Consider the following 14,027-nt stretch of genomic DNA (forward strand, 5'->3'; position numbering starts at 1 on the left):
TTTGCGAAAATAAAGAAAGAAAACTTTTCACTCGAGGGGAAACTTCAACCAAGGACCTCTCGTTCCGCAGCTGCTCACGCTAACCGCGGGACCACGGCGCTCCTGAGCTCACATTGTCCTTGATGTTGCGTACCTTGCACATGGACTACTCACTTTATATATTTTGCTTATTTTTTCATAGTTCCACACAACTTCTTCCTGTTTTCTCGATTGATCGGTACTGTGCCAACTTATAACTAAATTTGAGGGGGGGGGGGGGGGTGCGATGGGGAGTTTCCCTTGTCAGTAACAGATTGAGACGGGTGTCAAGAAAAGACTCAGAACAATAAGATAAAACACAACGTAAGACACAGGAAACAACCTTGGAAAAATATGTGCCTATCCACATCCAAGCGTGGGACGAAGAATGCCGCCAGCAGTAAAACATGGACAACCCAGGAATAAAGTGGTAGAGGGAGATAAAACAATACAGCAGATGGAATTGGCTGGCTCACCGCAAGGAAAAAAGAGAGGAGCCAGCCACTTTGCAATACACTAAAACCTCCAGCCTGAGAGTTTAGTCCAGACACATCACCAAACTTTAAAATGGTTCAAATGGCTCTAAGCACTATGGGACTTAACATCTGAGGTCATCAGTCCCCTAGACAGAACAATTTAAACCTAACTAACGTAAGGACATCACACACATCTATACCCGAGACAGGATTCGAACCTACGACCATAGCAGCAGCGCGGTTACGGACTGAAGCACCTAGAACCGCTCGGCCACAACGGCTGGCACCAAACTTTATAACCCTAGACACACACGTCTCATCATTAGCTAAAACACGGGGCTGATCCCCATCAACTTGTGCTTCTGCCCTTGCATCACGGTATAAAATGCCGTCTGTTAAAATGTGCCGGAAAGGGATGTGCTCACCACAAGCATCACAAATCGGGGGCTCCTCCCGCCGTAATAGAAAGCTATGTGTGAGAGGACAGTGCCCAATCCGAAGACGCGTGAGGGTCACTTCCTCCCGCCTGAACAACCGGCAGGAGGAACGCCACTTCACCAACCTTAATTCATTGGCCGTCACCGACAGCCATTTTTCCTCCCACAACCTCATGCACTTTTTGTGAAGTGCAGAAACGACACACTGCAAGGGAATAGGACACTGGACCACATCCTGCTCTCTGCAGGCCTCCTTCGTAGCCCGATCGGCCTGTTCATTGCCACATATTCCTACATGACCAGGCACACAGCAAAAGGACACCTCCTTACCCGCAGTTGGAGCAAGTACAGTTGGTCATATATCAGTTGGACCATCTTCTCAGTTGGGTACAGATTCTGCAATGATTGTAAGGCACTAATAGAATCGGAGAAGAGGAGAAATCGATTGCCCCGAACACGATTCATTCACTCCAGTGCCTTCAGGATCTCGTGGAGCTCCGCTGCGAAAACGGTATATTCATCAGGGAGGCGAATCGGGGTAACATGATCAAGGAACACTACAGAACAGCCAAGGAAATTCTCCTGTTTGGAGCCATCAGTGTAAACGATGGTAAAACCGTGATGCACATCTAAAATGTTAAAAAACAGAGATTGGATGTAAAATCTGGCGTCCTATCTTTCTTAAAATTAGTCACATCTAAAATAAGTCTCGATCTCCTCAGGAGCTAAGGTGGAAATCTGCTCCAACCGCGACGGAAAACATGAAGACCAGCCATATTCATCACAGAGAGGCAATCCTGTGCGCGAATCCCATAGAGCCGCGTCGCTCGTTGCCTTTTACGAAATAGCCGTGCCAGAGGAAGCTGAGCAACGGCATGGTATGCAGGTGTGTATGGTGTGGACAATGTTTTATACGCCTGGCGCACCGCACTGTAAGTAGCCGCCGTCGCATATGAAGTGGCGGTTCATCAGCCTCTGCACAGAGGCTTGGTATGGGGCTAGTTCTGAATGCCCCAGTGGACAACCGAAGCTCTTCATGGTGCATAACGTCCAACATCTTTAAGTAAGAAGGCCTCGCAGACCTATACACCGTGCACCCATAATCGAGCCGAGATCGCACAAACGCCCTGTAAAACTGGGGTAGACAAGTCTGGTTCCATCCTTACCTAGTACACCTACATCAAGAATTGTAGGCGAATGATTTCCAGAATCGTGTACAGTTCCGTCTGTGGGTACACCAGCAAATCCTCGCCAACCCGAACTTCTTCTCCAATGTTCTATTTACCAATGAACGTTCCTTGTCAAATAAAGGACAGGTAAAAACAAGGAACATGCATTATTGGTCCAGCGACAACCCATGATGGCTTAGACAGGTGGAACATCAGCGTCAATGGAGACTTAACGTCTGATTTGGAATGCTTGGTACTACAATTATTGGCCCTTATTTCATCAATGATAGTCTAAACGGCACAGCGTATCCAACTTTCTCAGACCATTTCTTCCTCCTCTTCTGGATGAAGTGCCGCTAACAACCAGAATGCTTATGTGGTATCAACACGAAGGATGTCCAGCACATAATGTGTTGCGTGCAAGTCGTGTTCTGAACCGAAGGTATCCTGCCAGATGGATTGGTCGATGAAGAACAGTTACTTGGACTGCTAGGTCTCCTGATTTAAATCCTCTTGACTTTTTCCTTTGGGGATACATTAAAGACATTGTGTATCGCGATATTCCAACAACCTCAGAGGACATGCAGGAACGTATCGTGCTAGCTTGTACTTCTGCAGGCAACATTGGAAACATTAAATAATTCTTTCATTCAACGTGTGCAGCAGTGTATCGGTGTCCATTGTCACCACTTTGAGCACCATTGAATGTTCTACCCCTGGGCAATGGTACAGAAGAGTCAAAGTCAATTTTGTTTTATGATTTAACCTGGTTTGGATTTGTGTCCTGACAACTCTAGAAAGTGGACGAGTTTGTGATCCTGGGCTCAAAGTCAATGTTGTGTTATGTAATTCATAACGTTGTGTTTCAGTGAATGATACACAGCAATAAATTTTTGAATAGCTCTTTAGGAGAGGAAATGAATTACCGAATAAAGAATACAAATTGCCATTTAAAAAAGTCATACCGCTGTTCACATCTTTGTAAAAAAAAACAAAGCTACAACGAAGGCAATAATGCTGATTGATGTCCCACTGACGGCTAAAGAACATTTGCTTGAAACATTTTGTAATTTGAATCTGGACAAACAGTTATTTAGGGTGGTCAAGATAAATGGGACACCCTATATATATACATCTCCATGAGCAGAGAGCGTGTGTCACGCAAGATCAGTGAAAATAGTGTATAGCGGTCAAGTAAGTAATAACGGGTGTAGTCCTATTTTACTACTTTGATTGAGACAGATTAAACAAGTTGTTAGTACCTGTTCAGCACGCCGTAGTATATTCAGGAAACAAGAGTGTAGATTAAATTTCCTGTCTTGTACATAGTTCCGCGTAGTCAGCATGTACATATCTTTCCCACTAGAGAGCGCCCCGCTAAGCACAACAGCGCAGGCGCAGCGCTCGTCCGTCTCTGCACTACGAGATGGCGCTGCCGTAAAGATGGACCAAATTCTGCTTCCGCTGATCAGCGTATTAATATGTAACGCAGCCAATGAGGTTGCTGATAACGTAGAACCTTTTCTCCTCGCGGATCACACTCGCGCAGTGATACCTGAACGCGCGACGTATTATAACGAGTGTACAGACCTCCGATTAGTCAGTCTGCATTTGTCTGCACCAGTCTGTACCAGTCTATAGTCAAGTTTCAGTCTGCGCCTAATACGATTACCATATTCCTGTACATAGCCATGAAGATAAATGTATAGACACTTTGTCAAGTATCAGAGATATGTGAGAATAAGATTAACATACCAAGACCAAAGGACTTCAGATTGTCAATTGTAAATAGCATCCAGAATCAAGTTAAGTAATGTTTATGCTTGTTATTATTTTAATAAATGTGTGTCAAAATTAATCAAGTTCTGTTTAAAGTTGGTCACCGTCAATCTGCTACTCTAAGCGTGCAAGTGGCATTTCTATCGTCTGACCTAACGGCAGAACACAAACACGCCACCATAAGACCACGAGACATATTGCTGACATTCGCCTACTTCGTTAGAGCGACAAGCCATGTATGCCAGATCAGTACGTTCTGCCAAGCATTGGATACACAGACACACCACACGTCTACAAGAACAGTCTTCCTGCACAGCAATGCATTCTCGTGAAGTTTATAGCAGTTATTTATTTATTCTTGTCAAAAGCGTTGCATAAAAAATAGGCAAAAAGAGAAGAGCAGACTAAGTATAGGAAATTAATATATATCAAGAAAATTTAAATACACTATGTGGCAAATAGAGCCATTATAATTATAGTAATGTATAAACAGATTAAAAACCCTAAATATGAGCAGACCAAAAATCAGCGACCTCGATGGCATTGTCCCTGCCCCACAGCAGATCCTACAGTGTACAGGGAACTGGGCACTGATGACAGTTGTACCCGTACTCTTCATTTTGTGTCCTGCCTGGATAGGCGGCGCGCGGATAGGCTCCCGTGAACTGCTTCTGCAAAATAGGCCGAGAGTGAAGGACGCGAGTAGGAGCAGGAAAAGGTGAAGCACTTCGGTACTGCAAGTAAAGTTAAAGCACCTTTAATGGTGTATAAACAGATACAAACACATTACATAACTTTTGGTACAGATGAGTACGTAGTTGCGAAGCCGTTCATGTATCGAAGCCAACAGTTACTACACTCCTGGAAATTGAAATAAGAACACCGTGAATTCATTGTCCCAGGAAGGGGAAACTTTATTGACACATCCCTGGGCTCAGATACATTACATGATCACACTGACAGAACCACAGGCACATAGACACAGGCAACAGAGCATGCACAATGTCGGCACTAGTACAGTGTATATCCACCTTTCGCAGCAATGCAGGCTGCTATTCTCCCATGGAGACGATCGTAGAGATGCTGGATGTCGTCCTGTGGAACGGCTTGCCATGCCATTTCCACCTGGCGCCTCAGTTGGACCAGCGTTCGTGCTGGACGTGCAGACCGCGTGAGACGACGCTTCATCCAGTCCGAAACATGCTCAATGGGGGACAGATCCGGAGATCTTGCTGGCCAGGGTAGTTGACTTACACCTTCTAGAGCACGTTGGGTGGCACGGGATACATGCGGACGTGCATTGTCCTGTTGGAACAGCAAGTTCCCTTGCCGGTCTAGGAATGGTAGAACGATGGGTTCGATGACGGTTTGGATGTACCGTGCACTATTCAGTGTCCCCTCGACGATCACCAGTGGTGTACGGCCAGTGTAGGAGATCGCTCCCCACACCATGATGCCGGGTGTTGGCCCTGTGTGCCTCGGTCGTATGCAGTCCTGATTGTGGCGCTCACCTGCACGGCGCCAAACACGCATACGACCATCATTGGCACCAAGGCAGAAGCGACTCTCATCGCTGAAGACGACACGTCTCCATTCGTCCCTCCATTCACGCCTGTCGCGACACCACTGGAGGCGGGCTGCACGATGTTGGGGCGTGAGCGGAAGACGGCCTAACGGTGTGCGGGACCGTAGCCCAGCTTCATGGAGACGGTTGCGAATGGTCCTCGCCGATACCCCAGGAGCAACAGTGTCCCTAATTTGCTGGGAAGTGGCGGTGCGGTCCCCTACGGCACTGCGTAGGATCCTAGGGTCTTGGCGTGCATCCGTGCGTCGCTGCGGTCCGGTCCCAGGTCGACGGGCACGTGCACCTTCCGCCGACCACTGGCGACAACATCGATGTACTGTGGAGACCTCACGGCCCACGTGTTGAGCAATTCCGCGGTACGTCCACCCGGCCTCCCGCATGCCCACTATACGCCCTCGCTCAAAGTCCGTCAACTGCACATACGGTTCACGTCCACGCTGTCGCGGCATGCTACCAGTGTTAAAGACTGCGATGGAGCTCCGTATGCCACGGCAAACTGGCTGACACTGACGGCGGCGGTGCACAAATGCTGCGCAGCTAGCGCCATTCGACGGCCAAGGTAAAATGGGCTGAATGTGGAGCGGCGCTCGTCGAGCTCCACAGCGTTGGCTAGAGGGCGCTGTGGTTGGCGTTGTTCGTCCGCTCTCATAGTGCCAACCTACGAGTGAGGACCTACGTGGTGGCATCGTAGCTATCGATACCACAGTACAGGTTCGTGGTGGAATGTTCGGCTCCACATTCGCATAAAGTTCCTTTTCCCCCAAGATAGCTCCATTTGGCCATTTTGTCCTTTACTCTACCCACACCATTTCTTGAGCGACTTCATGTTTTCGCCTGGCGGGAGGGCCTCCAAAGGTGGGATCCATGACTCAGTGACTGCGTTTCTGGTTGCCCACATATTTGTCGTGCCATTGACGGTGATGTACTTTCTTTGATGGAAATTTTCAGGAAGCTGTTCACAGATTTCAGCCTGCATGTAGGAGGTTGGTGTCCACGCAGAGAGTGAGCAGCATTTGGTTTCACTTTGCTTCTCTCTGCATTCACGGCAGCTTCGCGTGTTTTATCTGGTGGAGCTATCCCTGCCACACTGTGGGGTTTGTAGGCAGGCGTTGCTCTCAGTCTCATTGAGGGCAAAGTCCACATGTGTGGCATGAACAGAACTGTACGAAACAGGGTAGGCGTATTCAGCGCCAGAGTAACATAATTCAAGTCCCGATGTACTGTCGGTTGGGCACCTCATCCGCTGCTTGTGAAGTTTATGACGATTTCATTGTGGGAGGATACTTTTTGTTTTGGATTTAGTCAGTTTTTCCTAAATGTCAGTGCAAAGTCCAGCGTGACACCAAGATATTTTGGATTACGACAGTGCTCCAGTTCCATGCCATCCCATACGACTTTTAATTTTCTGTTGGCGCCTTTGGTTCGTAGATGAAGAGCGCATACTTGACTTTTAGCTGGATTCGGTTTCAGATAGTAATTCTGGTAGTATGCTGCACGAGTATGGAGTCCGTTTGTTAGATATCTTTCTATTGCTTCGAGTCTTTGGCTTGAGACATTAACGCCAGATCGTCAGCATACACAATTTTTTTTTTTTTTTGTAAGAGCTTGTGTCTCATTGTTACAAAGTTGGTGCCAGAACGCTTCCTTGGGGAAGATCGCTTTTTTTTTTATTCTACATCTACTTCCTTGCCGTCTAGTTCCATATAAAACCTACGTTTCTAAAGGAGCGTTCCTATGCAGCTTGTAAATTCATAATCTGTCGGTAATTGATACAGTTTGTGAAAAGGGATATTGTGCTGCACGGTATCATAAGCTGCGGAGAGATCCACGAATACTGTTCCTACAAACAAACCCCGCTCAAAGTTACAGTACTGATGTAATATTGTTTCCTTGTGTGAAAAATAGATTTACCTTCCTCTATCTGAGGTCTCTGTCTTGTAATTCATTCATATTCTCGCACATATCTAGGAAGTACTGCTTACAGTTAGCGTTTTCCGTTAGCAGGATTTTAAATTCAGGTGTTAGCTTCACATGGTCCTCAAATTGCGGCAATCCTTATGGAAGCCAGGACAGAGCATCGTCAATAGTTGTCCTTCCCTTTACGTGGATAATCTCAAGATCAAAACATGGGCCACTGTGCTAGACGATTATGCAGAATTTTACATGACAGTAAGAAACTCATGGCTTGACAATCGTAACAAACTTTCACATGTCTTGCAAATGGAGAGTAGCTGAACTATTGAATGCCCAGACTGTGACAAATGTTTCCAACTCGGAGGCTGAATTCGCTCTTTCAACTTTGGACTCAGTCCTAACAGCAAAACTGATTGTTTTTACTTCATTCCTACCTCCTTCATTAGAAAGCTGGAAGATATGTTTTTCCAGCCTCGAAAATGATTGCATATCTGTGTGGAATAGTACCTCCTAATGTGTTAAGACGTACATTATAGCCTCAAGTCCTCCTGGCATTGCTCTTCCTGTACCATTGTGCATTCTTTTTTCGTCGATTTAACAGAGCAACATTGTTTAACAACTGATGTGTGACGAAATTTCTCAAAGATGAGCATAATCCCATAACAGCTTTTAACTCCCTTGTACTTTGCGGAACAGGAAAGTTTACTATTGCACTCATCTTGTCAGGATCAGGTATTACCCATTAAGCAAAAAATTATTTATCACAAAAATTTAATATCACTATGGACAAACTTTGATTTCGGTAGGTTGACAGTGACGCCGGCAGATAATTTTGCAGTGTTCACTCCATCAGTTCAAGGTATTCTTCGCGAGTAGGTGTGGCTATGAGAATGTCATCAATATAGATCATAATTTTTGACTGACTGACTGACTAGCAGGTCAGGTCCAAGCACCTTACAAAGTTCAGTAATAAAAACCGTGGAACTGACGTTAATGCCGACATCTGATACACACAACTGGTAGGATCTTGCAGCAATATGATGGTGGTATACTTTCAGGAATCTTTCGACAGCGGAATCTGCCAGCATGAAGTCACATCTATTCTAGACAAAAATACAACGCCGTGGAGCTTCGTATTCGTACAGGTATAATGATTTGGTTGAACGAGCGTCTAGAACAAGGCGTACCTTTCTATCCAGTTAGCTACTGCTAAAAGGGGAAAAAGTTCAGTATCACGCCAATATCACAGATAATTTCTTATTGAAAAATCTCCCTCTTCGGGCATGGAACAGAATGTGTTTTTAGAAAAGATTTCATGGGGTTTAACTTCCATATGATGTTCATATATGTTGATCATACCTTGTTTTTCCTCGTAAATATTTCAATAGTAATTATTTTAGTTTCGTTGCTATTGTGAGATTTTACTACATTCTAAAACTTCATTATAAATAACATTATTATCAACCTAAGTTTAAACAATATGCTCAGAAAAGTTATAGATTACTATCTTTTTTATGTAATCAGCTGTAACTGTATATGTTGACAAAATTTGCTATGAGGTCTCTTTATTTTGATCAGATCCACAGTAAGAAATTTTCTTTTTACTTGTAGGTGGCATTTTCCTGACTGTAAATCAGTCTTGGCATGTGTTTCTCAAAGAAACTGAAGGCCATAGATACACCTTTCTATTAATTCCTCAACCACAAGAAAGTTACATTCTCTCACAAAACTCCCTAATATGTATTTTTACAGCACCAACCACTCTACAGCCTTGTGCAGTAAGTGTATGTAATTTGTCTACTCTATAGATTTCCATAAATAATGTTGTGAACAACACAATTAGCATGGCTCCTGTGTCAAGCAGAGTAATAGTACACCACCACATGTTCTAAATTTTCTGTACAATTACAATGAGTATGTTTTAACTGTTTGCGGATATCCAAACAAACATTATATCGTAACATGTTACTCTGAGGATTGACATTATAAACACTCAACCCAAAGGCTATCATATAGAGGGTTAAATGAGGCCAAGTCTAGTTTGTGGCACTTATAGGATGTGTCCCGTCTGTGACATCAACAACATTGAATGAGGGATCCTTATTTAGCCACTGCACGTCAACATTGCAACTCAATCCAGTATTCGGCTGTCGGTAAATGCCACTTACATGATTGGGATGCCACTGATTAGGTGAGTTTTTGGGACCCACACTAAACTGTGACTGATTTTGAGCACCAGGATACCACTGATTACTACAGTTGTGATTATTCCAGGGATATGCTAGACTTTTTTTGATAGCCTTGCTGTAACCTTTCATCAGTTTTCCTCCTCTTTCTATTTTTTCGAAGAACTATCGTTCATGTATCCACCACCACCTGACGTATGAGAAGCCGAGGGCGGAGTGACAAAGCCGTACCGCCACCAGGTTCCCTTTCGCGATTGTTACCCTAGTGCTGGTGTTGCGGCGTTGCCTTACTGATACCATTGCCATTTAGGTAATTATTATTGTTATTAGTAGCTCTTAAATCTTCGTTTATTAAATAATTTGAATCCAACACAGACAAGAAATACTCTGAATTAGATGCATGGGCTTGTACTGGCTTTTCCCTAATGTTTTGCTTGAGCCTTTGTCCCTCAATTAACGCAGGATCGGCACTGGTACAATCGGATTTGGAAAGGCTAATTCGAAGGGGTCGCTGGATGCCCTTCCCACCGCCACCCTGCAACCCCAGGGACAGAATCAGTGTATCTCACCTGTCTGCATCAAGTGGATATTGTGAAATAAGTGCGAAGGTGTTTCAAATTTCTGTGAGTCATGTAACTCAGGCTTAACGTGTGGACCAGCCCGATATTCACCTAGCGGGATGTGGAAAACTGCCGAAAAACCACATCCAGGCTGGCTGCCACACCAGGCCTCGTCATTAATCCGCCGAGTGGATTCAAACTGGGTCCGGTGCGCTTACCCAAGTCCAGGAAGCAGCACATTAGCACTCTTGGCTAACTTCGCAGGTTTCTTGCTCTTCCCTAATATTGATCAGCATTTGACTTTTTATAATACATATACATTATATATTATTGTGGGCTACAAGATCATCCCAGAAGTGGATTTTATTCAGATACTTCTCGAAGTACTTTCTTAAACTTCCTTGTTTGATATCAGATGGTTCTCGGTTGAAAATGTGTCTTTGTTAACTTTCATGATTGCATTTAGACCAATATCTTGACAGAAAGTCATTTTCAAACAGCACATATGTGTGACACTATTCTGCAGTTATGGTTATCCAATGAGTGGCCCCACCCAGCACAAAACCTAGGATATATTGCATCATTTGATGGTCAGACTATGGTTGGGGCAACACATCTTTAACAGATTTATTAAAAATAATCAGGTGTACACTTTTCTTTTTCAGTACAAACACCTGCAATTGCTTGTGTCTGAGGAGACTCTCTTCCAGAAAAACAGAACAAAGCATGACTCCTACTGCCTCTCCTCCCCCCCCCCCAACCCGCCCGCTTCAAACAGCTACTTGTATGGTTTTGTGGAAATAGGTTACCACGATGCATCTCACCAACAAGGGTATTTTGATGGAGCACGGGACTATGACAATCATTACAGATCTCAGCTAACCGAGCTGTCTGGGATGAGTCACTACTAACATGTTTCTTTACTGCATTTCATTATATTTCTATGTTACATATCTGATATTAACGTGCGTTTGAAGATTTTTTTTCCATTTAGGCAGATCTTGTCACATCTTTCAGTATGTGTCCTAATTCACAAGTAACAACCTGTGCTGAAGTGCTATATTTGCAAAACACTTTAGTAACAGCTTTCCGCAGTGCTTTCATTAATTCAGTTTCTAAACTTTCTGTAATTTGACAATCTTATTCTTTTAAAAATTCAGCTGCTCTCTTTTTCTGATCAGTGGAGAGATCTTTAACTTGAGTTAATACATATTGAAAGGTGGATTTCAATGCAGCTTCCTGTGCAGCAAAGCACTAAGGTTTTCAGTAAATTTCTCTTCAGGTTTAGGAATACCTCTAGCGGAGTTTATCAAGTCTGTAATCTAGTTCGTTATACATTCCAGACCGGGCCACAACACACTTTCCACGTAAGCAACACCGTTAACTGCTCAGTTTGATTTCTGATATGGTCAGCTATTTGCGCAACCCAATCGATGAAGCTATCTCGTCGATGTTTCATGGCCATGTTATCAGCTATTGTGAAATTAACGCAATACGATCCGTTGCGACACTAACAGGTTCAGCAGTAATCTCGTCTGTAGATGGCGACGTAGTTTTACGCGTAGCAGCTATCATGTTATTTTAATTTTTAGTGGCCAATTCGCCCTCTGGTACCTCATTAGAGTTAGTCGCTGGATTTGTTGTAGCCACTAATGGTAATGGCTTCGTAAAAATTATCAGTTGTAATTTCTCTTCGTTTCATGCAATTTCCCTTGATTTCCTCCGTCTCAAATGAATTTCGTTCTCGTTTTATCCTTGCAAAACCGACATGTAAGATTAACATCGCACACACACATATATCACCAGCATGTATGAAAAAAGAAACAGGCATTCGTGAAAATTGCATATACATCGTACTAAAGATCAGTTTTGACGGTCCTACAGTCGGTCGCCTGTTTAATACTCCAGAATTGCTCCAAATCAGTTCAGAAATTTAGTCGTGGGAACGTAACAGAGTTTCGCAGATATAGTGTTCATGTCGATTATTAAACACAGTTGATGTTCTCTCTCCGATTTTTGTTGAATTCTGCTGACTGAGTACTGGCGCAAGACGTGACGTTGGAGGCGGCAAGCATAAATCATAGAGGGAATATGTAATTTATTTGCCCCTCGATCGGTATACTGCTGCTCATAGGTTTCCGTTGGTAAACAAAAAAGAATTCTAGAATATCAGGTTACCCTCAGTTCAGAAGCTGCTGGACGCAGCGACCGTTATTTTGATTTGTAAATAATAGATTTCAGCTATCAGTCGTCCTTTGGAATTTTTTATTGGCTGATCTAGATTTCAGCAGGAAACTAGCCATTCTCAATGCACTATCATTTTTGGTCAATGCATGGGTTAGGAGATAGTTATCCAAAAATATAAACAATACAGTTCGAGCCAATTAATCATAATCTAGTATAGTTGAAAACAGACTGAAAAACTTTGCTGTTTTGTCACCATAATACGACACAACCACTAAACTTGACTTCAGTGACACTATCAGTTTGCTTCACTCGAAGTAACAAAATGCAATGTGAAATATTCTGATGAAAACACAGTTACTGAAAAGGAATAATTTCTCAACTCCTAATTATAGCTATTTTCCATTGTTTATAATTAATCATTGAGGAGAAGGAAATGAAATCTCTTGCTTGTTACACATCATACTAAAGCTAATGTACAGCAGTTGCCATATTTAATAAAATATACATTTTTTTCCTTTGAAGTGTGTCAGGAAGTTTATTCAGTTAGTAATTTATTTCCTACAATGAAACATTTAGCTTATTGTGTGCTATGTTTTCTCAATATAGTTAACTGAGCAGTATTTTACAGTATTGCCTCATTTTTATTTACCATATTTACAAAATGACAAAATATACAACATATGTGTAGAAAAAATTGCAAAAAGTGTTGTCATGGGAGGTAGTAAAGGAGCACAGACTGCCTTGGAACGGCTGTGCGTCAGATGGATACCATGTATTCAGATCCCGTAAGACCACGTAACGAGGTCACCGAATGTCTTCGGAATACTTTCTCATTACTGAGCGGCAACTGTTCCTCGTTCGTTCTATGCTGAGGACTGTCACATTCGTTCTCCTATGCTGACCATCTTCTAACATCATTCAGCGAGCAGCCTTGTGCGACTGTGGTTCTTACCGAATAACGTTCATAAAACAGTGTGAAGGAATGAATAATGATGACACGTAGCAGTTTTCCAGATTTCACACAACTGCCTGGAAAAACTTCCACTACTACTTCCCAAGCTTGTTAGTTTTTATCGCTTGTGATGTATATACATTTATCTCAACCGACATTAGGTCAATGTAGTTCAACCCTTATCCCTAGCGCACTATCATTCTTGGTATATGCTTGAATTATCCTAAATCCCATCTTTGTACAGCGCCCGGTAAAATCTTCCGTTAGGCAAATTCACTTACACTGTTAAGTCATATCTACATGAAGTCACAGTAAGAATCATTTTACATCTCGATTAACATCCGTTATTATAAACACTCCACTCCATGAAAATTTATTCTCCTATAGAGACACAATAGCAGTTTTTTTTTTAAATTTATTTTCTTAGTTAAGGAAATTCGATTTTTAAGGGCAGATATAATAGTTACCTAGTCTGAGTGTGGAGTATGTTATCTATAAAAAGAAAAAAAACTTAGGTTGAAAACATAATAATCATAATATGGTAACTGGAAAACTTGGGCGAATGGAGTAAGTAGCAGGACCATTTGCGCAAAATTAATAGATTTCTTATGCCTAACATCATTCACCTGTCACTTCCTTCTTTACCTCTCCTCCTCCTGGGGTTATACTGATAGGACGTACATGTTAATGTGTGTTTGAACAATAATAACCAAAAATGGTTAATAACAGATTTTTTTTTTTAGTGCAAAGATGGCTGATTCTTA

Source organism: Schistocerca americana, chromosome 4 (genome assembly GCF_021461395.2).
Source record: "Schistocerca americana isolate TAMUIC-IGC-003095 chromosome 4, iqSchAmer2.1, whole genome shotgun sequence".
NCBI classification, from domain to species: Eukaryota; Metazoa; Arthropoda; class Insecta; order Orthoptera; family Acrididae; genus Schistocerca; species Schistocerca americana.